Below are 9,673 nucleotides of genomic sequence, written 5' to 3' on the forward strand. Positions count from 1 at the left end.
TAAACTGGTTGGCCTATTAGCTTAGGTTTCTTATTAACTCTTATATCCTACATTAACCCATAATTCTTGTCATATGGCTTGGTACCTTTTATCAGCAAGGCATTCTCATCTTGCTTCCTCTGTGTCTGGTCACGACTGCAGACTGAGTCTTTCCTCCTGCCAGAATTCTCCTGTTCTAGTTGCTCTGCCTATACTTCCTGCCTGGCTACTGGCCAATCAGTGTTTTATTAAGACAACACAACAGATAAATCTTTACAGGGTACAAGATTATTGTCCCACAGCATAGTTTGAAGTCTTTTTTTTTTTTTTTGTCAGACATTAGGAGAGGGGCACTCGCTTGCTTCCTAGTATCATTTGTTTGGGGTATTTTTTCCATATTTTACTTTAAGATGGTATCTATCTTTAAAGCTAAACTGGGTTTCTTATAGACTACAGATAGAAGAATTTTGTTTCTTGAAACATTCAGTTGGCCTGTGTCTTCTGATTGGCAAATTGACAACATTGATATTAAAGCTATTATTCATATGTGTGCATTCATTTCACTCACTGTAGTTTTGATTTTTGATGTTATCTATTTGTGTTACTAGTAGTACTCTGTGTTTTAATAACTATAGCTGAGCTGGGCAGTGGTGGCGCATGCCTTTAATCCCAGCACGCGGGAGGCAGAGGCAGGCGGATCTCTGGGAGTTCGAGGCCAGCCTGGTATACAAGAGCTAGTGCCAGGACAGGAACCAAAAGCTACGGAGAAACCCTGTCTTGAAAAATCAAAAAAAAAAAAAAAAAAAAAAACAAACAAAAAAAAAACACAAAACTATAGCTGAGCTGTGTATATCTCTTGGCTCTTGGCTACATTTATTCCTCTCTTCAGCATGAAATATTGCTTCCTGTATTTTCTTTAGATTGGTTGGCTGGATATAAATTAATTTAGTCTGTTTATATTGTGGAAAGTTTTTTCTTATTAAGCTGAAATAGATAGGCTTTTTTATTTTTTTATTTTTGGTATGTTAGTTTAGGTCAATCATCATGGTCTTTTATCATTGGTCCAAGCTTTTTCTGGCTTCCAAATATTCCATGTAGAAAACAGCTGTTATTCTGACAGATTTTCCTTAATATGTCACTTGTGATTTTTCTCTTCCAGCTTTCAGTACATTTTCTTTGCTCTTTATACATAGTGCTTTAAGTATAAAATACTATGGGGATTTTTTCTTCCTTTTTAGTCTTGTCTATTTGGTGTCCTGTATACTTCTTATAACTGTATGGGTATATTTTTTTCTCAGTTTGAAGACATTTTCTTCTATGATATTGATATTGACGATCTTATCTATGCCATTGACTTGGAATTTTTCTCACTCATCTATGCCTATACTTTGAAGGTTTGAACAAGGTTTGAACTTTTTATGGTGTTCCACGTTTCCTGAATTTAATTTTTTTTCTTATTTCATGTCTGTCTCCCCCAGATCCTCTACTTTACATTTGAGCCCTGATTGTCTTTCTTTTTCTTGACTTATTTTACTTGTAAGGATTTCCTTTGAGTTTTCTGGTTGGGTTATTTGAGTTTTCAATTCCATCTTTATTTTAGCATATGTCTTTTTCAATTTTTCTCTTATTTATTGTATTCTGTTATCAAGTTTTGGGTTGCTTTATTGCTTTTATCAGCCTAATGTTTGTGTTTTCTTTGGTATCTCCTGATATTTATTCTTTTTAAGTTAATTTCATTGTACTGTTTATTTGTGTGCTCTTTAACTCTTTGAATTCTTTGATGGAGCTTATGATTGTTCTTTTAATTATGTGTCCTGGGGTTGATCTAGATAATTCTTTTTTGAAAAAAAATAAATACTGTTTCTTTTGTCTTTTTAATTAATTTATTTATTATGTATACATACAGTGTTCTGTCTGCCAGAAGAGGGAACCAATTGAATTATAGATGGTTGTGAGGCATCATATGTTTACTGGGAATTGAACTCAAGACCTCTGGAAGAGCAGTCAGTGCTCTTAACCTCTGAGCCAACTCTCCAGCCCTGATCTAGATAATGCTTATTGGCAATGTTTTCTACAGGACAGGGAGGTTTTAGAGAGAATATGCTGGCTTGATTGTTCATATTATTTTATATTTGTTATAAGATTTGAGTTTGTTGACTTCTTTTGTTAGTTTTGTGTCTGGTTTGGACAGGACATCTTAGGGAAGAAGAGAGGAGGTTAAGGCAGTTTGGTCTTAGAAGCTAGAGATGGCTTAGGTGGAATGAAATCAGGTAGACAGAAGGTACTTCTCTGCTGTGCAGGTTATGGATCCTGATCCAAGCTTAGAGTGTGTGGGTAGAGCTGTGTGCAGATGATGAATGTAGCATGGAGGGACGTGTGGGTTATGGGGTAGGCAGTACAGGACCTGGTAGAAGCCTAGAGGTCTAATGTGACAGAGTCAGGAGTTCCAGACTAGGTTGGAACTCTCATACTGTGGCTAGATATAGGGATTTGAGGAGAGTGCTTGGAAGTGAGGATCAGGTAAACTCACTAGATCAGATAGACCCTAGAGAAAGATCAAAGTAGTAGATTTTTGGCAACCTGTGTTATGTGAAAATCAAATGAGATTTTTCTCTTAGTAGGCAGTTGTATTCTCAACAATGGAATCACACTGGAAAATCACCTTGATAAACTTGAGTTATTATGTAGTTGAAATTATTAGTAAAAGAAAAATGACCAGAAGTATTGTAGCTTGTGACTGCTAGTTTCTCACTATGGCATATACCTGAGCGTCTCATATGAAAGATGAAAAATATGTGAGATGACTCAGCAGAACCCATGATAATGTACTAATGGCCTCCTGCTGAAGAAACGGGAGTTATTGTTTGTCAGGGGAAAGGACATGACTGCAAGAAAGCGTCTCTGCAAACCAAGCAGTCAGGTGGAATGGGAAAGAGAAACAGTACGGGAAGATAACAGCACACCAGAAAACAACCCACTCAGATTCAGTTGAATAAAGCACTAGTTGCAGAGGATGGCTACACGAGTAGGGAGGGATTTTTTTTTTTTTGAGTAAAGTTGTGTGTTTAGAAAAACAGCCCAAACAATTACTTTAAAATGAGATGTCTGTCTGCTAAGGTTGCTAGTTGGTCCTGGAAACCTTGAATCCTTTGAAGATGTTCTGAACAATGAGACACTGAGGAAGGAGCTGCAGAACTAAACAGATAAAGATTCTATAATCATACACTCACTAGGAGCAATTTCACAGCTCAGGCATTTTTTTTTTTTTTTTAGAAAAATGGGAGTCCTTTTGGTGTTGTATATCACATCCAATTGCTTCCTTTGCTCATTGTTTATCTTAGTGCTTGAAAAATGATCATTACTTAAAAATGATTTCTAAAATTAACTCAACAATATTAAATTTACTTGCATTAGAAATATCAATATCAAATTGTGTATCTGAAAGATACTTATAGTCCCATTTGTTAATGTGCTAGTGTCCTCTATGTAATCAGAATTATGCAGTGACAAGTGAGGTAATGAATTCTCCCTCCATTCTTTACCCCAGGACTGAGTGATGAGTTTATAATTTCTGAGTAATGGAAACACTCATGCCAGTGGAGTCTGTCATTACTAAAACATAAATCAATGCATCAAAGCCTATTGGCTATGGGAAAGACTAACAAAATCTAATGCCTTCTGCTAACAGCTGTGATTCGGATGCAGCAGCGTCTGTTGATTTTCTGAGAAGTAACCATATTGTATCTATTTCAGTACTATCAACATATCTGAAGATGTTTATAATAATAGAGATTTTAAACTACAAATTTTATAAAAACATTGCTCTAGTGAAAAATAAAAATTTCTAGTTAATAACTCCTCATACCTCTTTCAAAATGTCAAAGACAATGCTGTTAAACATCAGAGTAACCTGAACTGGATATCAATCTTAGTTCAAAGGTTTAGAATAGAGTTATGTTGTTGGAGTTTTCTGTCCCACGTGGTTCTGCAGCCTTTCAGTCCCAAAGAAACACACAGAGGTCTACACTAATCAGAAACTGATTGGCCTATTAGCTCAGGCTTCTTATTAACTCTTATAACGTATATTAGCCCATAATTCTTGTCTGTGTTAACCATGTGGCTTGGTACCTTTTTCAGCAAGGAAGTCACATCTTGCTTGCTCGGTGTCTGAATGACGACTGCAGACTGAGCTTTCCCCTTCCCAGAATTCTCCTGTTCTCATTGCCCCACCTCTACTTTCTGCCTGGTCACCCCGCCTATACTTCCTACCTGGTCACCCCACCTATACTTCCTGCCTGGCTACTGGCCAATCAGCATTTTATTAAAATACAATTGACAGTACAGATCATTGTCCCACAGCAGAGTTATGATTTTTTTTTTATCAGTTTGAGGCCCAGGAAAATTAGGAGGTGCTAAAAGTGCACAGGACAAAAAAAGTCTCTTGTTTCTGTCATGGGAAAGGCATTCAACCATCAGTGAACACTTTAGATAGGTTATACTTACCAACAGTGATAATGATGTATGGATGAAGCCCATGAAGCCCAGAAAATGGGGTAAGGTGAGGTGAATGGTGTAGCAGACTCATATTTATTTCATTTAAGTAAGTTTGGAAAGGTTTAAGAAGACCAATGAAGGTTTCCCCAGGATGCGAGACTTTTAGTGCTAAAATTCAAAATGGCCCACTGCAAAATGAAAAAAAGTCACTGTGAATCCTTACTCTCCCTATAAGCCCATCTAATATGAATCAGAATTTAAGTTTAACATTCCATACCTCTTCTCACAGTCAGAATCTGTAAACCAGTACCTTGCCTGAAAAATTTCTCGTACTTTTGCTTATGTCTACCCAATGCACAAAGCCTCACTGGCCTATTTGTTTTTATCTCTTGAAACCATTATAGCTAATTTAATATGTTCATGTCTTGAATTTTAAAATATCTTTTACTGCTTTTTAAGGTGGCTGAAATGATCAGGAAGACACACTCTTATAACAATACCATGTTGTGTGATTGGTTCTAGTCTAGAGGCTATATAGATTTATTGTTGCCATAAGTTATTACAAGATAGCAGACAACTTTTGTGTTGGTTTGACTGATGCCTCCCATAGCCTCAAACATTTAAATACTTGTCTGTAGGCAATTAGTGGCACTGTGTGGGAAGAATTAGGAGGTTTGACCTTGATGGAGAAGGTATGTGACTCGGAGGTGGGCTTAGAGTTTCTAAGTCTCAGGTGTTTCCCAACTGCTCTGCTCTCTGCTTGTGGTTCAATATGTGAGTCCACAGTTTCTGCTTCAGCTCCCATGTCTGCATCTTTCTAATGTTGGTTCCCACCATGACAGATTTATCTCTCTAGGAGTGTAAGCCAAATAACCCTTCCCTCTGTGAATTGTCTTGTTTGTGGTGTTATATCACAGCCATAGAAAAGTAACAAAGACAACTTGGAAAACCAAACATGTGTTAGGATAGATAGTGAGGAATATGTCATACTATGGATAACAAAATTGTGTTTATTAGAAATCAGTTTGAGAACAAATTGTTTCAATTGAGACAAATTATGTATTTGAATTTGGGCCATCACTACATTCAATCAATGCTTTCTTTCTTTCATAACCACTTAACAACTATCCTTTGATCATGATGTATTTTTAAAAAGATGAATCTCTATTTCTCAGGTCAGAGTGACCTGAAACTTGCCACAGGGCAGGGAACCCTGACTGCTCTTTGGACTGGAGAGGGAGGAGGAGAGGAGTGGGGGAGGAGGAAGGAAATGGGAGGCGGGGAGGAGGCGAAAATTTTTTCAAAAAAAAAAAGATATTCTAGAGGTAGTGCCAATAAAACTTCAAGTTGACCTACAAAGCTATAGTAATAAAAATAAGATGTTATTGACAAAAAAAAAAGAATTTTGCTGGAGTTTTAATGGGCATTGCATTGAATCTGTAGATTGCTTTTTGTAAAATTCTTTTTTATTATGTTTATCTTACCTACCCCAAAACAAGGGGGATCTTTCCATTTTTTGGTGTCTTCTTTAATTTCTTTCTTCAAAGTTTTAAAGTTCTTGTCATACAGGTCACTCACTTGTTTGGTCAGAGTTACCCCCCAAGATATATTATGTTATTTGTGGCTATTGTGAAGGGTGAGGTTTCTCTAATTTCTTTCTCAGCTCATTTATCATCTGTATAAGGGAGGACTACTGATTTTTTTTGAGTTCATCTTGTATCCTGACACATTGCTGAAGGTATTTATGAGTTGTAGGGGTTCCCTGGTAGATTTTTTTGGGTGAGTTATGTAAGATACTATCAAATCATCAGCAAATAGTGAGAGTTTGACTTCTTCTTTTCCAATTTGTATCCCCTTGATCTCCTTTTGTTGTCTACTGCTCTAGTTAGAACCTCGAGAACTATACTGAATAGATATGGAGAGACTAGACAACCTTTTTTTGTTCTTGATTTCAGTGGTATTGCTTTGAGTTTCTCTCCATTTAGTTTGATGTTGGCAGTCGGCTTGCAGTATATTGCTTTTATTATGTTTAGGTCTGTTCCTTGTAATAGATAGCAAGTTTTAACTACAAACAGTGTCTTAATCTCTTAAGAGATTTTTGTTCAAAGGCAGAATCAGCCTTAGTAACAACTTCACAGACACTTGAGCATTGACTCATGTAAGGACTCACATACACACCTAAACACCCTTGAGAGTATATTTAGTACCTAAAGTTCATTTTTTTGATAGAAGCAGATACATATGCACACTTAAAAAAGTTTCAACAAAATTTAAAACATCACAAATAGGAAAACATGCAACCCACTTCATCCCTAGTTCAAAGCATTCCATTTCTTTCTCCAAACCAGCAGCAGATGCTTCCTAATGGGACATGTATTCACCCCTACTTTGAGATGCAGTTAAATCAAATAAAAATTTTATCTTAATATTACACTAACTGTATGGCTAGATAGCTTGTGACAGATCTACTTCTGTTAGTTCTGGATTTTTGTGCCAGGAAATCTTAGCGAAACCTTTTTTTCATCATGTGCTTCTACAGACCAATATCTTCCGTGTATATTTCTGCTCACAAAATGAAATCCAGGTTCTTAGTTGCCGATATTATTCCAAACTGTTTTCTCCATTTTTGTCTTTTGAATACTTTATTTCATTGTAAAACCACCTACATTCAAAAGCTTATTTTTTTTTCTTATTTTTCTAGAACTTGGCTTCTCAGAAGCGCTTGAGAACATGAGGCAATTGAGAGAATTTCAACTTCTTTCAAGATTTATTTTCATACATTCTAAGTTTATAAGCAATAACCTGCTGTCATTAAACTTGACGTTCATGATATGGTTGTAACTAGAGAAAAAAGTTTGAATAGTACTATTTTACTTCTTTTCAGTCTTACACTATAAGAAAAAAGTGCAAATGAGTGACTTCAAATAAAATGTAAATAAAGATACTATATGTACGTTCAAAAGAAATAAAAACTACACCTATAGTTTTCAGAATTGCATAATAAATTTCACTGACAGGATGAAAATTATTAGCCTGATTATAATGAAAGTTATAAATCAGGGAGGCATTCAATTGACATGATTTTAAGATTTATGAATAGAAGAATCATAACAAAATAAGTATATTTAACATATAAACATAAAGAAATCAGTTATTTTCTTTTCTTCAGAGTGGTGCTTGTCGGGAAGGGTCTGAAGAGAGGGTCACTGGGTATAGGGTGTCCTGTCTATCATGCATTAGTTTATACAGCAAACATTTATGGATCACCTAACATATGCCATATGGTGTGCTTGATACCAGAGATTTGTCACAGTCCTTGCCATCAAGTTCCCTGTAGGCCAGAGAAAGTTTTTCACAGTGGAAGGGAAATAATTTTTGGAGGCGTAAACATTTGACTTAGGACACCTAACCCTGTCTCAAGAAATCAAGAAAACTTAGTTTTACATAATATATATTTACTGAGCTCCTACAAATGGTTCAGCACTCTGCTGATAAAAATGTAAGGCATTCAAATTATTACTAAGAGATGACAAAGTGAGATGTTTATCAGATAGCGTTTTACTATACTTTCTTTAGTTTATGACACAGTAGCTGTTTGGCATCCCCATTAGGCAGTATTTCTAGTATTAATGTCAAACTAAATTTGTGAAACTTTTTTTTGGATTAAAATGAAGAAGTAAGAAGTAATTCTATCTATTCTCGCCTTCCTCCATTTATTTGTCACAGGAAGTACATCACTGAGAGTAAGTTTCTAGAGTTCAGAGTTTCATGTTTTGGATTTTTTTTTTTTTTTTTTTTAAAAAAAGCTTCTCTTCTCTCTCCTTGTGGTTTAGGATGTAAGCAAGTCCTGAGCTTCAGTTCCAGCCTCCATGTCTGCTGCTTGTTGGCATGTTTTTCCACCATAATGGACTTTTATTACTCTGGAAATGTAAGCTCAACTGAACTTTTTCTTCTTTAAGTTGTTCCATTTTTCTCAGGACCCATAAGTAACTGAACTAAGTACTGAACACTGTATTTCAGGCTGTCATAACAGAGACACTCCATAAATGTTTTTCTTTAATTGAATTGAAGAGAATCCAATAATTATACAGAATATAACTTTAATGAGCAGGAAACAATTGTGAAGGGGGCATGCTAATTTTCACTGTATCGTTCCAATTTTAATATACATGCTGCTCCACATGTATGTGACCATTATCTAGCTAGGTCTATTTGTTGGACTCCTAACAATGAGAGCAGGGGCTGTTCCTAATACTGGTCCTAATGCTGGCTTTTAGGAACCTATTTCTCATAACTGCCCTGCCCAGCCTAAATACAAGGGGAGGTGTTTAGCCTTACCACAACTTGATGTGCCATGCTCTGTTGATACCCTGTGGAGGCCTATGCCTTTCTGAACTGAAACAAAAGAGCATTGGATGGGGGCAGCAGGAAGTGGGAGGAGGAGAGGGAGGGGAAACTGCAGCCAGGCTGGAAAATAAATAAATAAACAAATACAAATGAAATAAAGTTGTTTGCAATTGGAAAAGCATAGTAACATTATAAACCACCCAAGACTTTTCTTAAAATCTAACTAGCCACTTGCACTTGAAAAGATGACCTCAAAGTACTTAAATCCAGTATATCATCTATGTAGCCAGGCAGTCATTTCTGTTTAGTGTATCATGTTTTTGTGCTCAAACTAGTCATTCTTTTTAATTCTTTTTTTTTTCTGTTAAGAGGAAATAAGATATTGCAAGTTTTTATTTTTCTTAATTTCCATATTCTAAGTACAGGTCTCAGGCAATGATAATTTAGACTGTATATTTTATATCTTATTCTAATCTTCTACTGTTTAATAGATTTACAAAAACTAAATAAAAACAGAGTTCCAATTGATTTGTATAATGGGGTGTGACATAAAAATTCATGATATGTAGTCACATATTGGTGTATCTCACTTCAGAGATTGTTTTTTTAAGTACCTAGATGAAATAGAATGTAAAAACTCACCTAAGTATAAAGACAGATCTCATAATTCCCAAACAGAATGCTATCACTTGTATTTCAATCTTACATATTAAACTCCTACTACCCTACTGTATTATATGCTACAGACAGATTGAAACAAAGGGAGCCAGAATTTCTGGTGTTTATGCAATCCCCAAGATAACAAAAGGGATAAGGTAACTGTAATACAGAAACACACAAGACTGAATGTTTC

The 9,673-nt window shown here is 35.7% G+C and overlaps 1 non-coding gene across 1 annotated transcript; it reads right to left on the reverse strand.

The window, feature by feature from the left end:
- Positions 1 to 8,554: 8,554 nt before the first annotated feature.
- LOC130874075 (U6 spliceosomal RNA) lies at positions 8,555 to 8,658 on the reverse strand. The gene has a single exon (XR_009057113.1). It is a non-coding gene; the product is annotated as a U6 spliceosomal RNA (small nuclear RNA).
- Between the last annotated feature and the right edge of the window lie 1,015 nt (positions 8,659 to 9,673).

Source organism: Chionomys nivalis, chromosome 4, assembly GCF_950005125.1.
Source record: "Chionomys nivalis chromosome 4, mChiNiv1.1, whole genome shotgun sequence".
Lineage (NCBI taxonomy): Eukaryota > Metazoa > Chordata > Mammalia > Rodentia > Cricetidae > Chionomys > Chionomys nivalis.